Source organism: Petromyzon marinus, chromosome 26 (assembly GCF_048934315.1).
Source record: "Petromyzon marinus isolate PM22_M1 ecotype Great Lakes invasive population chromosome 26, UKy_Petmar_22M1.pri1.0, whole genome shotgun sequence".
Taxonomy (NCBI): Eukaryota; Metazoa; Chordata; class Hyperoartia; order Petromyzontiformes; family Petromyzontidae; genus Petromyzon; species Petromyzon marinus.
In genome coordinates, this window is record NC_133692.1 from 6559475 (window position 1) to 6582555 (window position 23081).

Genomic DNA, 23081 nt, shown 5'->3' on the forward strand with positions numbered 1-23081 from the left:
ACTCATTGAGGCTATTTCAGTGGTGATTATAATCATCACGTGGGCGAGAGTCTTTTTTGGGCAGCAACTTTATTTTCATGGAAAACTCGTCTACATTGTCTAGCGCACATGTGTACGTGTCCCCTGTTCAAATGAATGCGATTGTTACGCGTTGCACGCACCCGATGATTGCTACACATGTCCCGCGAATGATTTGATGAGCGGTGTTTCCCTCTTGCGCCTCCTTGCCACCCCCCGCCCTCTCCCCGTACAACGACGAGTGAGATGTCTTGGTCGTTATTACAACAATTGCAAACCTCTGACCTATTCTTATAAAGGGGAACAATCCAGGAATCCTTCCTTACAATCACGCAGGGCAGCCTGCAATCACTCACACCAGCCTCCCGCCGCAATTCGCTTGAGTGGTCATCTCAGCAACGGTCGCTTTAACCTGGTCCCGGGCTCCGGATCGCTCTTTGCACGTCCCACGGCAAGGTGGCTCATGAGCCGGCCACTCACAGCCGGGGGTGGCGATCGTCCTCCCATCGTTGAGGCTCCGCAGCTATCACGTGGTCAAGCGCACCTTGCACCCCCCCCGTCCCCCGCCTTGAAGGTGTTTGGGATGAGGAGGCCCCCATAATCCCCTCTCCCAAGACCTCACAGGAACGCTCAGCGAATCTGCAGGCCCGTTCCATAAAAGAAAGATTGGAGATGAGATCGCCGTTCTTCGCCTGCAGGATGGTAAATAGAGGTGGTGACGCTGACAGCTATATATGCGTCTGTATATTTCAAATATTTGAGAGTGATTTATGATTGTGGGCCGTCGAGACAATTTCCGTCTCGTCCAGCGCCGCACCACTCTCCGAACCTCCAAGCGGGTGGCTGCAGTAATCCCCCCCCCCGCCTCCCTCCCCTCATTGTCGGGCGAGAGAAGTTGCCGAAGACGAGAATGGGGGCCTGTAGCTTTCTTTTGGCCAGCTGGAACACCTCCTCCATCATGTTGGGTTTCTGGGGAGGTCTGGGCTGTGCGCGTAGCATCTTGAACACATGCCAGGTCCAAGTTTGCACATTTGGTGGACTCTGTAGAGGCAGGACAGCGAATGCGGGCGCATGCCCTTGACACGAGGACCTACCGTGGAGCTCATCTGACCACTGAACTTCGGCTTGTCATCTGTAAGAAGGGCCTGCCATTCCTCCCCTGCGAGGGCGTGTATCGACCCGGAACCCTCATCCAAACCCGCAATAGTCTGGTCACAACAGCTAGCGGTTGGAAGTTGCAAGCGAGAATTTGAACGCCGCTTGCAGCTGGGATTGGCATTCGTCTCCTCTCCAGCCGTTGCCGAGGGGAAATGGGTGAGGTTCAGTACTGTGGCTCATGCAGCTGCTCTGGCTCCGTCGGGTACACTGTCCAGACACACACACACCGACTCACACTCAGCAAAACGGACAAACAACACGCGCGCGCTCGCATACAACCATAAGTTTGCCGGTCTGTGCGTGTGTTTGTGGAGAGCTGTAGTGCTTAGCGCGCTGTGCTACGAACCCGGAGACCCGAGCTCAATTCCCGCTAACGGCCAAAGCCAGTGACAATTATCTGAACCTGTTCTGGGCCTCCTCGCCTAGGTCGGCTCAGCCTCAATCGAGTACCTGGTTCGATGCGTAAAAACATCGCCACTTGGGAGAGAAAGGCTGCCGAGCGTGGTGCTGGCCACCCACCCCCTCGTGTGCCGTTCCGGCCTTCATAGGTGCTCGCTAACAGCACTTGCCCCAACAGTCTGTTACAGGCTATACGGGGGGTCTTTATTTTATTTTTGGAGAGCGGTGATCCAGTTGTGAGCACATTGTGCTTAGGATAACACCAGTGACGTGTGATTAAAAAAAATTGTCTTGGGCCTCCGCTAGGTATACTCAGCATTAAACGAGTACATGGTGCGGTGTGTAAACGTTGCCACTAAGCAGATAGATGTCTGGAATGATACACAGCAATCGCAGACAGATGTCTGTCTGCTTAGTGGCACCCTTTCGTCGATGTACCATGGCGGCCTTATAGGTGCTCGCTAACAACGCTTGCCTCTCTCATCGCTAACAACGCTGCGATTAGCACGGTTGGCTACGTACGGTGCGAAAAACGTTCACCATATATAGAGTGGTGTCGGTGTGAACGCGTGTGCCGGTGTGTGCCGTCGGTGGTTCGGCATCACGCATGGACAGGCAGACAGACACACAAAGCAATGGGAAAGACCATCACATGGAGAGACCGACGTACAGAGACAGGCAGACCAACCACTGCACTCGCAGAAGCACAGACATACCAAGAGTCGCACACACAGACACACGGATCGATAGACAGACAGACAGACAGAAATGCCACCAGACGAACAGGTCAAGGTAAAGAGAGACAAAACAGGCCAACAGTCAGACGCTCAGTTAAACAGACAGACCGACTTACAAACGGAGCAGCACATGCACAGAGCAACCGACAGAAGGACGCACAGAGGGACACACGCACAGAGGGACACACGCAGTCGGACAACATATCTCGGCTCATGCAGAGGCGATGGAATTCGCCGTGCGGTGACGAACGCGCCCCCCGATGCAGCTGCTCCGGGGTGGAGACACTGGGCGCTCTGTGCGCCATCCTCGCTCAGAATGCTTGGCAAGTGATTACCCAGGCTCATCCCTCTCGCCTCTCCTCCCTTCCTGCCCCTAACCGCAGCTTGGCGGGGTTGTGGGTGGGTTGGGTGATCACCTCCATTCATCGACCCCCCCCCAACCCTGTCCCCCTCCACGCCTGACCGCCAGAGGAATCGCTTCACGAGACGCGTCTGCGGTTTATTTTACTTACCGGTCCAAACGTTGCATTATGCGTGCTCCTAGCGTGCGTCATCATCGTCATCATCGCGTGGCGAAGTATGGTCAAGCAGCCGCCCGTGACACACATTCTGCACGTGGGCAGGAATTCGTTCAGCGGTGGAGTGACGGGCGGCTGTCGTTAGCTCGCGGCGCGCACGGGCTTGTTATCCCACGGCATCCGAGGCATAGGGTTAGGTGGATGTCATAGGGATTCGTGATACTCCAAGGCTGATTGCGTTCGGAAGTGCCGGGTGTCTCTCTAAACGTGAGCGTGCTCTCCGAGCCACACACTCCTCGTCGTGCCTCTCGGTATAATCCCATAATAGCAGTGATGACAGTCACCTCGACGTGCCTCTTGCGCTTTTTCTGATTTTATTACACTTAATAATACGTCAATTGTCCATGTTTCTGATGCGTGTGTAATGAGAGCTTCATTTAATAAGTGTGAATCGTGTCGGCGTAAAACAACAAACTCCGACGCGTCCGTTACTCGGACTGCATTATGACTATTGTACGCTGGAGAAGGGGCATTGCACGAAACGTCCACCAAATTACCCCCCCCCCCCCCGGAATGCTCCCGATAATTTTTTTTCCGTAAGATACCGTTGGATTGAGTCACCTGGATGGGCGAGCCAGGTGCGACCGTGAGTATCACTCCTCGTCCGTCCTCCTCGTAAGCTCGCTGAGTTTGTTGTCTCGACTCCGGCTTTAATTGAATTGGCCAAACATCCCCAAAAATGTAGCAGAACCCCTCGTTAAGTGTAGCCTCGAGACTCAGCAAAGGCTTTCCCCGGGCATACAAAGGACACGGCCGTATAATCATTGTTAGGATTAAGTCGCGAGGTCGTGTCCAATTACTAAATTATCCTTCGTATTTCTCGTCCGTTTTGCGGAGTGGAGCGGCGATGCAGGGGTTCAGTTAGCTCACTTTCGCTACGAACCATGTTCACCTGAGTTCGATTCCCGACCGAAGCTAACGAACATTGGGGGTGGCGAACGATATCTCTAAACCCGGTGAGTTGTGGTGCAATGTAACGTCGGAATGATCGTTAAATAAATAGAAACACCCTTATAAAACTCGACAACAATAACAATATATATGCACATAAAACGTCAGACATTGGCGCGCCTCTAAGTTGTTACCGAGAGTGATGGTTCAGCATTCCGCGCTGTCTTAGATGTGCAAGAATAGATCTGCTCATTTCTCAAGCGCCACTCGTCTTACACGCGGGTGAAGACGCGGGCGCAGCACATACACGCGGAGGAGGGCGAGCCCACGTGGTTCACGTGCCAACCAAGTGTCCATCATCATCCTCATCATCATCAACACCAACATCATCAGCAGCAGCAAACAGCATCGTCAGCATTATTTTCACGGTTATCACCATCTGAACCAATGCAAGCAAGATTTCGTATAATCTGCATGGTCGTCATCATTATCCTCATCGTCGTCATCATCATTGTTGTCGTTAAAAAAACATTTCATTATCGTCGTCACAATCACTGCAATCTCCATTGGCCTAATTTCCTATCAGCATGATCGTGATTCCTCACCTACATCATCACCATCACAACCATCGTCGTCGTCATCATCATAACGATAATCATAACTTTCCTAATTTATCATCATCATCATCATCACTCTCGTTATAATTCCTCCCCTCCCACACTATCATCATCACCCTCGTTATAATTCCTCGCCTACCACACTATCATCATCGCCGTCATTATAATTCCTCCCCTCCCACACTATCATTATCACCCTCGTTATAATTCCTCGCCTACCACACTATCATCATCGCCGTCGTTATAATTCCTCGCCTACCACATCACCATCGCCATCATCATCATCACCACAGCACATGGCGTGCTCTCGACCAAGGGGGGGGGGGCCTTCCATCTTGTCGAGCGGCCTGTCCTGCCCGAGCCCCGCACTCCTTCACAATTGTGACGTTTCGAACGCGCTGCCTTCCTCCGAATGCCACGCCACGTGCGAGTGTGCCTGCAATAGGCGGATGCGGATAGCCGATTTTGTTTTTCTTTCAAATAAACTCTCCAGTAGTGTGTGGACTGTGGCGCTCACTCCAGAACAAAGACCGCACAACGCAATGCCCCCGATCGACAAATACGAAGGAGACATCGCGGCGATGCACCTCTCCGCTGCTCCTGACGCCGGTAACTGGGCTTGACCACCCGAGTGTGACATCGTAGTCGTAGCTCTGCGTCTACATCAGCAGCCTTACGGAAGAAGACGAAGAAGCAGATAGCCGCTCGCGAACAGCTGTGATTGCCCCGCCTCTCCGTGAGCACAAGAGGGCACTGTTGTCCACCTTCTCGACCAAGGGAGAGGCGGGTCACCTTTGGAGAACGGGTTGCGGCGAACGTGTGCATGTCAGCACGTGTGTGTTGTTGGGGAGCGGTGGTGTAGCGGTCAGCGCGATGCACTACGAACCCGGCGAACGAAGTTCGATTCCCGCTCACCGCCAACACCAATTGACGATTATCTGAACCGGTATTGGGCTTCCCCTAGGTTGACTCAGCCTCAAATGAGTACCTGGTGTGATGTGTAAACATCGCCACTGGGGAGACAAAGGCGGCTGGGCTTGGTGCTGGCCACCCACCCCCTCGTGTGCCGTTCTGGCCTTCATAGGTGCTCGCTAACAGCACTTGCCCCAAGAGTCTGTCACAGGCTATACGGGGGATCTTTTTCTTTGTCCAACTTCTTGGGGAGCGGTGGTGCAGCGGTTAGCGCGCTGCGCTACGAACCCGGCGACCCGAGTTCGATATCCGCTCACGGCCAACACCAGTGACGATTATATGAACCGGTGTTGGGCCCCCCTAGGTCGACTCAGCCTCAAGTGAATACCTGTTGCGGTGTGTAGTAAACATCGTTACTGGGGAAAGGCGGCCGGGCGTGGTGTTGGCCACCCACCATCCTTGTGTGCTGTTTTGGGCTTCATAGGTGCTCGCTAACAGCACTTGCCCCTACAGTCTGTTACAGGCGACACGGGGGATCTTTGTTGTTGTTTGTTGAACTTCTTTCGCACCGTACGTTGTCAACCGCGCTAATGGGAGGTGCGGGGGAAGGACAACAAACTGAGCACAAAAAGCAGTTCTAAAGCGATTAGTTTTCAGTCTATATTTAAAAGGGCGTAGCTCTAATGACCTTCCCAACGTAGATATGGTGTGTACGTTATTGACGAATAAGTTGAGTTTTCACGTATGTCAATGTGTGTAGTTGTACGCCGTATAAGGCGGAGGGAGGGTGCTTGGGGGGGTTGGTGGTAATCGCAAGATTCCTGGGAGTGTTGTTTAGTAATTATTCATCCCCGTGATCAGTGAGATCGCGGAGTAAGGGGTGGGGGGGAGGAAGGAAACAAACGAAGCACAAAAAGTCGTCATTGAGAAATGAGCTTACAATGTGCAAGGGAGATCAATACGGTTGTGAGCAAAAATTAACCAAAAATATATATTGACACCGCGTGGCTTCAACGGGAAATTGTATGTAATGGGCGAAGTTTCGGGCAATGCGCCTTCACAGGATATCGATGAATCGATTAAAACCGATTGTTCACGCTCACGTGCCCGTTAATCGAATTTATCCCGAAAGATCGATGTTCGCTTTAGGTTCATGGTGGGAGCGAATCAGACGGCGCAGAGAGTCAAATAAAACCACGAGATTCTAAAATGTAATCGCGATGCCATTTAACTTGTTGGCAATGAAGCTCACAACAACGAGCAGAGGCGCGCCGGGCGGACACCGCGAGTTCGGCATTGTGAAGGGCGCGGGTCGTACATCTGCCAGTCATCTCGTTCAGTCAATCCATGGCACCTGGGTCTGTCCCGTAAACCTGCCGGCCGGCGTTCGACACTTCACGTGGCCTTAAAGTGCACATAGCCTGGCACAAGCGCCGTGGTGATGTCACCGCCACTTAACAGCGAATGGCGGTTGTGTTGTTGTTATTGTTGTTGTTGTGCGATTATATCATTCGTTTAAACGAATTACAGGCACGCGTGCCTTGACACAAATTGCCGTTGTTAAAACTTGTGGCAGCCAGGTGATGTTATATGCGTTGCGTCGAATGCTATATTTACACAAAGAGCCTCCTTATCTCGAGATATTCATCATCACGACGTTGTGTGTGCGTCTCTGTTACTTTGTCCGTGTAAGCGTGTGCATGTGTGTGGGTGTGTCCATGTTGGGGGAGCGGTGGTCAAGCGGTTAGCGCACTGCACTGCAAACACTGTCGGTCTGAGTCCGAATCCCCAGACAAGGCAAACATCAGTAGCGAGCGATATCTCAACCGACTCTGGGCCTCACCTAGGTCGACTCAGCCTTAAACGAACACTGTACTTGGTCCAGGGTGTTAACGTCAGGACTGGGGAGGTGGGTGGGCTTGTTCTTGGCCAAACCACCAACTCGTCTGCCGTACCGGCCTGCAAAGGTACTAGCAAACAACAGTCGTTGCTCTAAAAAGTATGTCAAGGCTATACAGGGGATCTTTGTCTCGTGGGTTTGCTTGTGTGTGGTGTCTGTGTGTGTGTGTATTTGCGGCTTCTAGCTATTTAACATATTTTTTTACCACGCAGTTCGAGAATCTTTACATGACTCTGTACCAGAGGAATTTCCATTTGGTGCTGATAATATGGGAGGTTAATCGATGTCCGATTGTGTTCAAACGGTGGGCTGCCTATTGGTTAACCATGCTATGTATGTGAATTACCTGGTCATTGCTGCTCACTCTTAGAAGGCGTTGGAGACCGCTGCTGAACCTGGAGTGCGTCACCTTACCATCGACTCCACGAAAAATAAAACATCTACCTGGGTCCTCTATGTCATCGAACACCACATGCCCTCAACTTTGCTTGAGTAATGGGGCAGTTGTGGAGAGAGTGGAGTAGTTCCCATACGTGGGCGGTATACTCATGACCTGCTCTGGCTTGGCAGCAGAAAGCTCGCTCAGAATCAGCCACCGCATACCCAATCAGCTTCTGTTTGTCCAGACAGACGATGGGGGCGGAGGTGGCTAAATGGGCGAAGCACGTGCTGGAGAAAATCTTACTCTGCGTAATCTCATGAGCATCGCTGCTCCCAAGGGTTAGGGTTTGGGATAGAGGTCTTCCCAATGGTTATGGTTAGGGATAGCGGTCCTTCCAAGAGATAGGGTTATGGATAGAGGTCCTCTGAATGAGGCAGGTTAGAGATAGAGGTCCTATCAAGGATTACAGTTAGGAACAGAGGTCCTCGCAAGGGGTAGGGTTAGGAATAGAGGTCCTCCCAAGGGGTAGGGTTATGGATAGAGGTCCTCCCAAGGGGTAGGGTTATGGAAAGAGGTCCTCCCATGGAGTAGGGTTATGGATAGAGGTCCTCCCAAGGGGTAGGGTTAGGAATAGAGGTCCTCGCAAGGGGTAGGGTTATGGATAGAGGTCCTCCCAAGGGGTAGGGCTAGGGATAGAGGTCCTCCCAAGGGGTAGGGTTAGGGATAGAGGTCCTCCCAAGGGGTAGGGTTAGGGAAAGAGGTCCTCCCAAGGGGTACTGCTAGGGATACAGGTCCTCCCAAGGGGTAGGGTTAGGAATACAGGTCCTCCCAAGGGGTACTGCTAGGGATAGAGGTCCTCCCAAGGGGTAGGGTTAGGGATACAGGTCCTCGCAAGGGGTACTGCTAGGGATAGAGGTCCTCCCAAGGGATAGGGTTAGTCCTCCCAAGGTTATCTGCAGAGAGGACTGATGACGAATGAGCAAACCAGACAGGAGGTGTAATATCTACCACGTGGTGGCTTCATCCTCACCACCATCAGCAGCAGCCATGATCAGTCAACTGCTGAATGAGTTCATCGAATGCAGAAAGTGCCACGGGGGTGGGTGGGGGACGTGATCTATTGATCTATAATCTTACGCGGCCCTTATTATTGGGTGTTTATTTACAACAGGTCTAAGGCTTAAGGGTAAACGGGGATACCCCCCCCCCCCCGCACACAGTGCATTCGTACACACGTTCATTCCGCTGTGCTGTAAGCACGTGCTCGCCAATGAGTTGTGCAAAAATAAAAAATAAACTTAGATTTTTTTTTTTACAAAAAAAAAACCCCATTCCAAATATGAAGTATGCGAATCCAATTATTAGATTTTTTTTTCATTTTTAATTGGACCGCCTTCCAAACGAAAAAGAATCTGGAGTTTTGCCCCCCCTCTCCCCCCCCCCCCCAAAAAAAAATCCTTGCCGCAACCCTTAACCCCCTTTTCATAATCCCACCCCCTAACCCCGTGAGGTATGTGAGCCCACGAGCAACATTAATTAAATTCTGCATTCCTCCTCACGTCATGGTTATTGGGCCGCGTCTTGATATTGGGCTCGTGGTGATATAACAAAAAAAAACGAACGTAAAAATAATAATGATAATTAAATAATAACACGCAACCGGGACGAGGCATTATGAGTTCCACAGACTGAAGCGGACTAAAAGAGCGAAAAGGCGATGCCTGGAAATGGGGAGGAGAGGGGAGCCCCCCGGGGGGGGGGGGGGGGCGAGCAGTATCCAGGGCGGAGTGAAGCAGACAATCAAATGCTCGTGCTATCTCTCGCCCTAGCCAACGAGTTTACCGGCCAGGGGAGGACATCTGTTGGGTTGGCGCTAACTAAAACCAAACCATGCTTGTGTTTGTTTTACCAGGTAAGTGCCCACTGAGCCACGTCGCTCTCTCTTTTCAGGAGCGGCCTGGCCGAAAGTGATAGCTCAACGAAGCGGCTCATCACGTGGAAATGTTTTTTGCAATCAAATACCATGAACTCACGTTGATTACAACAGTGGATGGGGAAAACCTGAGGATCCGGAGACACATCCACAAAACCACGGGGCGGGGAGTGGGAGGGGAGGGGAGGGGCGCAGGCAAACTCCAAATATAGAGGCAATCAGGATCGGGATCGAACTCACGACTTCCTGTATACCAGGCAAGGTGGTTAGCATCTCACCACCGTGGCGCCCTACTAATAATACCGATGTCAACCTGTAATGCTACACTGCCGTCGCACAGCATTCGTTCGCCCGCTCTCGTGGCGAGAGAGAGGACGACTCAGAGGCGCGTGAAGAGAGGCCACAGACGAGCAGGAAGGCAGCAGCAGCAGCAGCCACGTCGTGGGTTAGAAGCCGGTGTCAGAAACTGCCCAAGTTCTGCAGTCCTAGATCTACATCGAATATGTTCATAATAAAGTTTTTTTGGGTTAGATCGCGTTATTTATAAATGTGTCGTAACCCTCCACCACCCGACACGGCCAACCAGCAAAATAAAGTGTCACGTTGACGAAAGACAATTAGTTCACTACTTTAGCCCACCGGTGTGTTGAAGAGTGAATCCACAACATTTACAGTTTTAAACTGATCGAGTATGTTATCGGCCAATAAATGCCTGTTTACGTGTCGGGGGGCAAACGGGAGCACCCGCCAAAAAAAACCACGCATGTCCGGAGGCAACACTCTACCTCCGTACAGATGGAAACAGACGGATATTATCTTCTTGGTTCTTTTGCTAAAGTCACGTAGAAGGGAAACAATAATATAATAAAAATATAAAACAATAAAATTTAATAATAGGGTTTTTCCCCTTTTTTTCTGGCAACAAAACTGAAACCTTTTTTTTACGAGGATTCATGTCTGCATTAACCACAATACCTGCAGTCAAAATGCATTTTGGTACTGGCAAAGGAGGTCTAATGATGAAACAATAAAATTCTCACGACGTTTCGACTGCAACACAAGCAATCGTCATCAGGTGTGAAAACCGCAGCAAGTAAATTTGAAAAAAGTGTCGGGTTTTTTTTTCTTCAAATTATCTTGCTGTGGTTTTCACACCTGATGATGACTGCTTGTGTTGCAGCCGAAACGTCGTGAGAATTGTATTGTATTATATTTTTTATTATTTTTTTGTTTCCCTTCCACGTGACTTTACCAAAAGAACCGAGAAGATGGAGCCCTGCAGTCACGAAAGCTTTAAATGAAAAAGACGGATATTAGTCAACTTGGTGTCCCGCCTTCTCGAGGCGTGGCAGGGTATGGGCTCCTCGTTGACGCCCACTGGAAGGGAGTTTCGCAACGTTCGTGTTTGGTGATCCACCCACCCGGACTGCTGCCACCGCCCATTATCCAACCAGTCACCAGTACTAGCTCTAACCCTGACCCAAATCACGATAGTCAACCTACCCACTTATCACTACAACAAACTAGAACCAATTGCTAACTAGAACCAACTGACCAGCTAGCTACTGGTGCTAAATCTGGCCTTTACCCCTAACCCTAACAGACAATTCAACCAGAAGTGCGATGCCTCACACTCACCGTTTATGATTCTCAACCGGCAAACCATCTACTCGTACTATCCCTACCTTAAGTCACTCGCCAACCAGCGACACTCTCACTAACCCTAGCCAACCACCTTGCAGTAGCAGCCCTACCCTTGACCCTAACTCTGACCCTTATCTCCACCTTCAAAAAAGGATCGTGATGTGGCCTAGTGGTTGTTGAAGGGTTTTCACGGTTCGCGTTGCAGCGGCCGCCCTGATTAATACTGCGGGTGTAATCACCATCGTAATTCCACGCGCCGTCTGCTTCGCTCAGAATGGACCTTAAAGATCTTTCCAACGTCAATCGCGAGAGGAGGCCATTGTGTACCAGCGGCGTAAGGGTTCACATTTACCAAGTAAAATAAAATAAAAACTACACCGCAGATTACGCAATTGGGATTATAGAGACACAGCAGCAATCACCGCCACTCTCCTGGCAGACCCATGCCCCAGGTCACACTCTTGCAAGCGAGACTCGTCATGTTTCTCGTGAGCTCTCACCACCTGGTTAAATACAACGCAATTGAACTCCCGTCGTGTCTGCGTGTCCCCTTGTGGCTGCGTGCCCCGCATTTTGAGTTGTGGAATGCGCAGGGACTGCGTCTGTGCCGATGCTGATGATGGTAAATGTGGAGGTGAGAGTGAGGGTGAGGCGTGAGTGGGCGGGGAGACGGGGGGAGGGGAGAGGAGGGGGAGAGGTCATAATTGCGCAAGCTCAAATGATATAAAGAATGAAACCTACACTATTTACCACGCTGATAAACACACCGCACCCTCATGAATCTCCAACAACGGCTCACGGGGCGTTTTTAGCCAGGAGCGATACAAACATTTCATTCGGTGTTGACGGAAAGGCAGTTTCCGCCTATATTTGGCCATAAAAACATTATGTAATTGCATCCGGTCACCAGGTTCATAGCGCACCGTGCGAAACCACAACGCCACCACTCCACCCCCGCGTATATTATATCTAAAGTTTTGCTACCTGGCTGGAGCCAGGAACGGGCGTACTATCGCATCCGTGCGCGTTGCTATCTGAGGAACAAGTTTTGCTGGCTGACTGGAGGGGGGTAAGGGAGGTCGGGGCGGGATGGAGGGAGGGTTACGTCCAAAGGACGCCGTGGGCTGCTACTTTGACAAAATAAAAGTCTTTAAAGTCAGCGAGGCTATTTTTGTATGTTCAAACTTATTTCGCACCGCACGTAGCCAACCGAGCTAATCGGAGGTGTGGGCAAAACTCACGCAGTGATAATAATAATGTAAGGCCGAGTTTCCCGAGGGCACGCTCGAGAACCGGGTGAAGATATTACTCGCCGCTGTTGTCAGACGCGTGGGCGGGAGTCAAACTCGTTCGGGAGTCGTCCGGTTCGATGTCGCGACGCACGTTCCATTCAACACCAAGAGTGTTCAAAACAAGAAACATACCCTGACATGGATTTGCATATGTAATGTGAGTACAGGGGGGCGGACGGGCGGCGGTGACTGACGATCTGATAAGGGTTCCCGGAATTAATTAATAAATGATGCCGCCTGTCCACACAAGCAGAAGAAAAATAAACCACACAAATCTGACTTAAAGAACACACAAATCTGACTTAAAGAACACACAAATCTAACTTAAAGGACACACAAATCTGACTTGAAGAACACACAAATCTGACTTAAAGAACACACAAATCTGACTTAAAGAACATACAAATCTGACTTAAAGAACACACAAATCTGACTTAAAGAACATACAAATCTGACTTAAAGAACACACAACTCTGGTTTTACACAACACGTCGGCCACGCGGTGCACTCTGGGAGTGCGTCGTCGCAGCAGCGTCGATGTCACCGACAAGCAACGCTCTCGACCGGTTTCGATCATTGGGCGCCTCATCAGCAGCACAAGTCAGCCTGTCTTGAACCACAATGCTGGTGAGCTACCCGATGCTCTGTTCCCGGTTCTCGAGCCTGCCCTAGGGAGACTCGCCTTACATTATTATTATCGCTGTGCTTTCCCCACACCTCCGATTAGCTCGGTGGGCTCCGTACGGTGCAAAATAAGTTTGAACATACAAAATAGCCTCGCTGACTTTCAAGACTTCTATTTTGTCAAAGTAGCAGCCCGCGGCGTCCTTTGGACGTAACCCTCTCGCCATCCCACCCCGACCTCCCCTACCCCCCTCCAGTCAGCCAGCAAAACTTGTTCCTCGGACAGCAACGCGCACGTCCTGTGGATGCGATAGTCCGTCCGTTCCTGCCTCCAGCCAGGTAGCAAAACAACACGGTCTGCAGCGCCCAAGTGGACGTGGAGACGTGACGTGGCTGGGTATGTGGGGAGCGGAATGCCCTCGCTCATAGTGGCACTTGATCCCAGCAGTCTGTGTTAATGGCGATACGGGGGATCGTTGTCTTCGGGATGCGGTGGTGTAGCGGTTAGCGCGCGTCGCTACAAACCCGGCGATCCGAGTTCGATTGCTGCTTACGGCCACCGACAGCAGTGACGATTATCTGAACCGGACCTGGACATCTCTTAGGTGGGCTCAGCCTCAAATTAGTGCCTGGTGCGGTGTGTAGTAAACATCGCCGCTGGGGAGACAAAGGCAGACGGTGCTGGCCACAGACACCCCCCCCCCCCCCAGCGTGGCGTGCCGGCACTTACAGGTGCTGCTCGCTAACAGCACTTGCCCCAACAGTCTGTCAAGGCTACACGAGGGTACCTATGTCTTTGTCCCTGCTTGACGCAGCCCCCCTCTCTCTCGCCTCCAGCCCCCCACGCCCAACCCCCCGGCCCCCCCCCCCGCCCCTGCTGCGGGCTTGAGTGACGCACGGGTACATTGTAAAAGCGGGCGATGTTGGGGGAGGGGATGCACGGGGCGATGTTTACTCAGCTGCTAGTCCATTTACACGCGTGCGCGCGCGCACACACACATATATATACAGACACGCATACTTATATCCTCACACATATATAAGATCCGCCTATAGCAGCCGGACGGTCTGTCTTGTGCCAAGTGCTTTTCGCTAGCGCCTATGAAGGTCGGAACAGGGCGCGCGCTCGTGTTGGGTTGGTTGCGAGCAGCATGTACGTCCGCAGGCGCTTGTCTCAGCACTGCCGATCGACGTGTTTCTCTCTCTTTCTTTCTACACACACGCGGCGCCAGGTGCTCATTGGAGGCGGAGCGGTATCACCGCTGACTGGTTCCGATTTCGATCACCACTGATGGTTAGCCGTGACCGGGAGTCGAAGCTCGGGCCGCCCGGTTCGTAGCGCTGTTGCGCCGCTCCACACGAGGCAAAGACAACGCCCCCCCCCCCCCCCCCCGTGTCGCTTCGAACACGGTGCTGGGGGGGGGGGGGGCGAGTGCTGTTTTTGCGAGCACCGATGAAGGCCGACACGGCGCGTCAAGGGGTGGGCGTGGCCAACGTCACACCCGGCCGCCTTTGTCTCCCCGGTCGCCGATGTTTACACGCCGCACGGCGGTGCTCGCCTTATTAGTCGTGAGCGGGAATCGAACTTGGCTGGGCCGAGTTCACAGCGCGGCCCCGCGCCAACCGCAGCGCCACCGCTCCACCCGCACGAACACACCTATAGGGACGCGCACCGACACCCCGATCATTTTCACACGCTGCACCCAGCCGCTTCTTAAGCTTTCGTATGGCATTGTGAAAAGCAACGGGTTTTTTTTCTCTTTTTTTTTAATGATCGTCATAAATGAATGCGAAGGTTCCTCGTCCAGTCCGATGATGTGGTCGACGCAGTGTGAACTTCAGCGATAACGGCACGATGAGCACGGATGGAGCCATTCATTCATCGGCGACGTGCTCGATGTTTTGGACTTCTCCACAATCGCATTTGGGCGATTCTTTTGATCTTACATTTGCGGAACGCGTGTGCGCGCATCTGCCGTGTCGCGCTCGAGCGCGATTCAGCGGTGGTCCAGAGTCGACGTGGAAGACGTGAATCCCCGGTTGTAAGGCGGCCGCGTTGCCGCCTTTGACGACATGGCAATGAAACACTCTGTCACTGCCTCCGCCTCTGTCGCTGTGAGAGCGTTGTGTGGGGAGCGTTGGTGGAGCGGTGAGCGCGCTACGAACCTGGACGCGCCCCGGGTTCGATTCCCGCTCACGGCCAACACCGGCGACGATTATCTGAACCGGTCCTGGGTCTCCCCTAGGTCGACTCAGCCTCAAATGAGTACCTGGTGCGGTGTGTAAACCTCGCCACTGGGGAGGCAAAGGCGGCCGGACGTGGTGTTGGTCACCCACCCCCTCGTGTGCCGTGCGGCCTTCATAGGTGCTCGCTAACAGCACTTGCCCCTACAGTCTGTTCAGACTATACGGGGGGATCTTTAGCTTTGTTATGCGACGAGAACGTGACGGTTATTAATCGTACGCGGACATTCGCCTCGCCTTGAAACCCCGACGTTTACGACACGTGACTTCGTATCGAGACGGCCGCAAAGTCGTGTCTCCAGCGGCATTGGCTCAAGGAAGCAAACTCCGGACACGTTTGCGACGTTCGCCGTGACACCAGCAGTCGGGTCTGCTTTAAACAAAACAAAAACCCATAGAACACAGGGAGAAATGTGTTAACACGCTGTTTTTGTCTGGGGACGCAACAACAGCTACGGGGAAGGAGAGGAGCGATGTCTACTTTATTTGTTTCGATTATAGTTGTTTACCACGACGACGCCGGATGATGCGAGACGTTGCGTTGTTGAGAGCGTTGCGTCGAACGAGGGACCCACAGCTATCGGAGAGGGCCCTTGCCAATTAACATCTGGAAAGTCACCAACATTGGTTGAGGCGCGCCTGATTGCTGGTGAAACGTGTCGGTGTACGTGTATCCAGGTACGTGTAGGTGTATAGGTGCGTGCACGTGCTCGACTCGGCCTCAAATGAGTACCTTGGTGTAAAAAAAAGAATCGCCACTGTGGCACGGGCATGGTGCTGGCCACCCACCCCCTCGTGTGCCGTTCTGATATAGGTGCTCGCTAACAGCACTTGACCCAACAGTCTATTAAGGCTTTACGGGGGTCTTTGTCTTGCAGGTAAGGCAACGGTAGCGTCGTGGTTGGCGCGCTGCGCTACGAACAACTCTCTGAACAGGTCCTGGGCCTCCCTTAGGTCGACTCAGCCTCAAATGAGTACCTGGCGTGGTGTGTTAACATCCTGGTGCGGTGTGGCGTGGTCCCGGCCACCCACGCCCTCGTGTGCCACCGTGCCGGTGTTCATCGCAAACAGGACTTGCCCCCCAAAAGTGAGCTGAGGCTGTACGGGGTGGGTTCTTTGTCGTTCTCACGACAGGTGTGTGGGAAGGAGGATGAGCAACGCGGCCGTGCGTGGTGCTGGCCACATCACCCCCATCGCGTTCCGGCGACGGCTCAACAGCACTTGCCCCCCCCCTCCCCCAGCAGTCTGTTGGAGGCTACAGGGCGGGGGAGGGGAGGAGGGGTGGTGGTTGGTCTTTGTCTTTGTGTGTGAGGAGGATGAGCAGCGAGCCCGTCCTCGCAAAGTCAGTCCGCCCAAGATCTGGACGCGTCCCAGCGGGCAGATTACACCGCGAGCGTTTGGAAGCATTTCAACTCGGCTGCATCCGGGAAACTCCCCGAGGGCATTTCAATATGCATGAGCATTTTATCAGAGAGCTTGGCAAGGCTTCTGAGACGCGCGCGACACGACGCGAGGATGGCGGTGGTGTAGATGTGGTAACGGGAGGAGGAGCTGGAGGTGTCGAGCTGCTGGTTCTCTCTCTCTCGTGTGTGTGTGTGCGCCTGACTGTGTGCCAGTCATCTCAGTCGAGACAACACATGGCGCCGTGACCTCTCCTGCCAGCGACACTTCACGTGGCTTCAAAGTGCACATAGCCTGGTACAAGCGCCGTGGAGACGCCACCGCTGCTTGGCGAATGGCGGTTGTTATTGTGCGTGTGTGCATCTGTCAGCGATTTCAGTCAACCCATGGCACCTGGGTCTGTCCTGTCACCTCCTGCTAACAGTGAGCCTTCCACACCCTACGTGGCCTCAACGTGCACCTAACTTTGCACAAGCGCCGTGGTGACGCCACCGCCGCTTAGTGACGAACGCGGGTAGGAGTTGTCTGTATCGACTCGGGCTCAAATGAGTACCTGCCGCGGTGTGTGGTGAACAGCACCGGAGAGACAAAGGCGGCGTTGGTGTGGTGTTGGTCACCCACCGCCTCGTGTGCCGTGCCGGCGCTCGTAGGTGCTAGCAAAGAGCACTTGTCCCAACAGTCCGTGAAGGCTACACGGGGGATCTTTTGTTTGTTCCGCGTGTCTCTCATCCTTCCTTCCGCACGTTCATTACGCTAATTTACACGCGGCGATGGCTGCTCAGAGCCTCACGCGAGTGGCAGTGAGCCAAGTTCGCTCCTCTCCTCTCTCCCCTCGCTCCGCGATCTCACTTAACACGGGAATGAATGAGTACTAAATAAATAACACTCCCAGGAATCTTGAGATTACCCCCCCCCCACTATCTCCCTTATACGGCTACAACTACACACACATGCATGCTAGAAACTCAACCCATTCGTCAATAGCATACACGCCATATATGTATTAGAAAAGCCACTCACGTTGTGCGCTTTTAAATATCGACTGAGAACTAATTTATTTAGAACTGCTTGCTTGTGTGTTCATTTGTTGTCCTTCCAATCCGCACCTCCGATTGGCACGGCTGGCTACGTACGGTGCGAAAGAAGTTCAACATACACACACACGTACCATGGACGATTGTCCGAAACGTCGCCTACAGTGTTATGTGGTGTTCATTTTTACGGCCACACACAGTGTTGTCATTGACTAGCGTGTTCCGTTTGCTGTTGTTGTTGTTGCTATTTGCGCGTGTGCGCCAATGCAGCAGTTGCATCACCAAATAACGTCTGCGCATTCTACGGTAATTACACGAGCACCAGTAAACCGGTAACCGTTTTTGAGAAGCGGTTACCGGTTGCGAAATTCGGAACCGTGCGAACGTACGGCCCTTATTTCTCAATTTTTCATCTTAATCTGTATTTTTGTTTTAATCACATCAACGCACGCGTTTCATCCACGTGCCAAATCCTAGCCCCTCCCCTCGTCCCCCGCATCAACACTTCTGATAATCGAACATGGCACAGGTTCGATTCTCTGGATTGTAGAGACTGCAGGTTCACTGTGCTAACGAACCACTGAGCCGGAATTGAACTCGTGTGGGCGAGTTCGTAGCAGGGCATATTAACCACCCATACACCTTCACGTACCTGGATACACGTACACCGACACGTGTAGCCTTAACAGACTGTAGGGGCAAGTGCCGTTAGCGAGCACCTATGAAGGCCAGAACGGCACACGAGGGGGTGGGTGGCCAGCACCACGCCCGGCCGCCTTTGTCTCTCGAAATAAGTACCGCGCCAGGTGCTCGTTTGAGGCTGCGTCGAGCACGTGCACGCACTTATACACCTACACGTACCTGGATACACGTACACCGATACGTTCCACCAGCAATCAGGCGCGCTTCAACCAATGTCAATGTTGGTGACTTTTTCCAGATGTTAATTGGCAAGGGCCCTCTCCGATAGCTGCGGGTCCCTCGTTCGACGCAACGCCCTCAACAACGCGACGCCTCCGCATCATCCGGCGTCGTCGTGGTAAACAACTATAATCGAAACAAAGAAAGTAGACATCGCTCCTCTCCTTCCCGTAGTTGTTGTTGGTGTGTCCCCACGCGTACACGGACGAGGACAGAGACAGAGATCCCCGGTACATCGTTCACAGGCGGTTGGGGCCAAGTGCTGTTGGCGAGCGCACAGGAAGGCTGGCAGGGCACACGACGGGAGTGGGGTGGCCAGCAACACGCGCACGGTTCCCGTGCTCTTTCTCCCCACCTCTCCTCCTCCTCCTGTATCACAACGCCTCGTGTCTGATTCCGTATCGCTGTGCGCATGTATAGCATTTATTTCTGGGTCTGGGTTAAGATAGGAGGAGGACATTAGGGATGACATCGCGAAAGATGTATGGAGACCACTGGACGGTAATTTCCCTTTTGCACGTGCGAGTGCGTGTCTCGTGTGTGTGTGTCTCGTGTGTGTCATGTGTGTGTCTCGTGTGTGTGTCTCGTGTGTGTGTGTCTCGTGTGTGTGTCTCGTGTGTGTGTCTGTGTGTGTGTGTGTGTCTCGTGTGTGTGTCTCGTGTGTGTGTGTGTGTCTCGTGTGTGTGTCTCGTGTGTGTGTGTGTCTCGTGTGTGTTTGTCTCGTGTGTGTGTCTCGTGTGTGTGTCTGTGTGTGTGTCTGTGTGTGTGTGTGTCTCGTGTGTGTGTCTCGTGTGTGTGTGTCTCGTGTGTGTGTGTCTCGTGTGTGTGTGTCTCGTGTGTGTGTGTCTCGTGTGTGTGTGTCTAGTGTGTGTGTCTCGTGTGTGTCTAGTGTGTGTGTGTGTCTAGTGTGTGTGTCTCGTGTGTGTGTGTGTCTCGTGTGTGTGTGTCTCGTGTGTGTGTGTCTCGTGTGTGTGTCTCGTGTGTGTCTAGTGTGTGTGTGTGTGTCTCGTGTGTGTGTGTGTCATGTGTGTGTCTCGTGTGCGCGTCTCGTGTGTGTGTGTGTCTCGTGTGTGTGTGTGTCTCGTGTGTGTGTGTGTCTCGTGTGTATTTGTCTCGTGTGTGTGTCTCGTGTGTGTCTAGTGTGTGTGTGTGTCTCGTGTGTATGTGTCTCGTGTGTGTGTCTAGTGTGTGTGTGTGTCTCGTGTGTGTGTGTGTCTCGTGTGTGTCATGTGTGTGTCTCGTGTGTGTGTCTCGTGTGTGTGTGTCTCGTGTGTGTGTCTCGTGTGTGTGTCTGTGTGTGTGTCTGTGTGTGCGTGTCTCGTGTGTGCGTGTCTCGTGTGTGTGTGTGTGTGTCTCGTGTGTGTGTGTGTGTCTCGTGTGTGTGTGTCTCGTGTGTGTGTGTCTCGTGTGTGTGTGCGTGTCTCCTGTGTGCGTGTCTCGTGTGTGTGTGTGTGTCTCGTGTGTGTGTGTGTCTCGTGTGTGTGTGTCTCGTGTGTGTGTGTGCGTGTCTCGTGTGTGCGTGTCTCGTGTGTGTGTCTCGTGTGTGTGTCTCGTGTGTGTCTAGTGTGTGTGTGTCTCGTGTGTGTGTCTCGTGTGTGTGTGTCTAGTGTGTGTGTCTCGTGTGTGTGTGTGTCTCGTGTGTGTGTGTCTCGTGTGTGTCTAGTGTGTGTGTGTCTAGTGTGTGTGTCTCGTGTGTGTGTGTGTCTCGTGTGTGTGTGTCTCGTGTGTGTCTCGTGCGTGTCTCGTGTGTGCGTGTCTCGTGTGTGCGTGTCTCGTGTGTGCGTGTCTCGTGTGCGCGTGTCTCGTGTGTGTGTGTCTCGTGTGTGTGTGTCTCGTGTGTGTGTGTCTCGTGTGTGTGTCTAGTGTGTGTGTGTCTTGTGTGTGTCTAGTGTGTGTGTGTCTCGTGTGTGTGTCTCTGTGTGTGTGTCTCGTGTGTGCGTGTCTCGTGTGTGTGTGTCTCGTGTGGGTGAGTCTCGTGTGTGTGAGTGTCTCGTGTGTGTGTGTGTCTCGTGTGTATGTGTCTCGTGTGTGCGTGTCTCGTGTGTGCGTTTCTCGTATGTGCGTGTCTCGTGTGTATGTGTCCCGTGTGTGTGTGTCTCGTGTGTGTGTCTCGTGTGTGTGTGTCGTGTGTGTGTCTCGTGTGTGTGTGTCTCGTGTGTGTGTGTCTAGTGTGTGTGTGTGTGTCTCGTGTGTGTGTCTCGTGTGTGTGTGTGTCTCGTGTGTGTGTGTGTGTGTCTCGTGTGTGTGTGTGTCTCGTGTGTGTGTGTCTCGTGTGTGTGTCTGTGTGTGTGTCTGTGTGTGTGTGTCTCGTGTGTGTGTCTCGTGTGTGTCTAGTGTGTGTGTGTCTAGTGTGTGTGTGTCTCGTGTGTGTGTGTGTCTCGTGTGTGTGTGTCTCGTGTGTGTGTGTCTCGTGTGTGTGTCTCGTGTGTGTGTCTCGTGTGTGTCTAGTGTGTGTGTGTGTGTCTCGTGTGTGTGTGTGTCTCGTGTGCGCGTCTCGTGTGTGTGTGTGTCTCGTGTGTGTGTGTGTCTCGTGTGTATTTGTCTCGTGTGTGTGTCTCGTGTGTGTCTAGTGTGTGTGTGTGTCTAGTGTGTGTGTGTCTTGTGTGTGTCTAGTGTGTGTGTGTGTGTGTCTCGTGTGTGTGTCTCGTGTGTGTGTGTCTCGTGTGTGTGTGTCTCGTGTGCGTGTGTCGTGTGTGTGTGTGTGTCTCGTGTGTGTGTGTGTCTAGTGTGTGTGTGTGTGTCTCGTGTGTGTGTCTCGTGTGTGTGTGTCTCGTGTGTGTGTGTCTCGTGTGTGTGTGTGTCTTGTGTGTGTGTCTCGTGTGTGTGTGTCTCGTGTGTGTGTGTCTTGTGTGTGTGTCTCGTGTGTGTGTGTCTTGTGTGTGTGTCTCGTGTGTGTGTGTCTCGTGTGTGTGTGTGTGTCTTGTGTGTGTCTAGTGTGTGTGTGTGTGTCTCGTGTGTGTGTGTGTGTAGTGTGTGTGTGTCTCGTGTGTGTGTGTCTTGTGTGTGTGTCTCGTGTGTGTGTGTCTTGTGTGTGTGTCTCGTGTGTGTGTGTGTCTTGTGTGTGTGTCTCGTGTGTGTGTGTCTCGTGTGTGTGTGTCTTGTGTGTGTGTCTCGTGTGTGTGTGTCTTGTGTGTGTGTCTCGTGTGTGTGTGTCTCGTGTGTGTGTGTGTGTCTTGTGTGTGTCTAGTGTGTGTGTGTGTGTCTCGTGTGTGTGTGTGTGTAGTGTGTGTGTGTCTCGTGTGTGTGTGTCTTGTGTGTGTGTCTCGTGTGTGTGTGTCTTGTGTGTGTGTCTCGTGTGTGTGTGTGTCTCGTGTGTGTGTGTCTAGTGTGTGTGTGTGTCTCGTGTGTGTGTGTCTCGTGTGTGTGTGTCTCGTGTGTGTGTGTCTCGTGTGTGTCTAGTGTGTGTGTGTGTGTCTCGTGTGTGTGTGTGTGTCTCGTGTGTGTGTGTCATGTGTGTGTCTCGTGTGTGTGTGTCTAGTGTGTGTGTGTGTCTCGTGTGTGTGTGTCTCGTGTGTGTGTGTCTCGTGTGTGTGTGTGTCTCGTGTGTGTCATGTGTGTGTCTCGTGTGCGCGTCTCGTGTGTGTGTGTCTCGTGTGTGTGTGTGTCTCGTGTGTGTGTGTCTCGTGTGTATTTGTCTCGTGTGTGTGTCTCGTGTGTGTCTAGTGTGTGCGCGTCTCGTGTGTGTGTGTCTCGTGTGTGTGTGTGTCTCGTGTGTGTGTGTCTCGTGTGTATTTGTCTCGTGTGTGTGTCTCGTGTGTGTCTAGTGTGTGTGTGTGTCTAGTGTGTGTGTGTCTTGTGTGTGTCTAGTGTGTGTGTGTGTGTCTCGTGTGTGTCTCGTGTGTGTGTGTCTCGTGTGCGTGTGTCTAGTGTGTGTGTCTGTGTGTGTGTCTGTGTGTGCGTGTCTCGTGTGTGCGTGTCTCGTGTGTGTGTGTGTGTGTCTCGTGTGTGTGTGTGTGTGTCTCGTGTGTGTGTGTCTCGTGTGTGTGTGTCTCGTGTGTGTGTGCGTGTCTCCTGTGTGCGTGTCTCGTGTGTGTGTGTGTGTCTCGTGTGTGTGTGTCTCGTGTGTGTGTGTCTCGTGTGTGTGTGCGTGTCTCGTGTGTGTGTGCGTGTCTCGTGTGTGTGTGTGTCTCGTGTGTGTATGTGTCTCGTGTGTGTGTCTCGTGTGTGTCTAGTGTGTGTGTGTCTAGTGTGTGTGTGTCGTGTGTGTGTCTCGTGTGTCTAGTGTGTGTGTCTCGTGTGTGTGTGTGTCTCGTGTGTGTGTGTCTCGTGTGTGTCTCGTGCGTGTCTCGTGTGTGCGTGTCTCGTGTGTGCGTGTCTCGTGTGTGCGTGTCTCGTGTGCGTGTGTCTCGTGTGTGTGTGTCTCGTGTGTGTGTCTCGTGTGTGTGTGTCTCGTGTG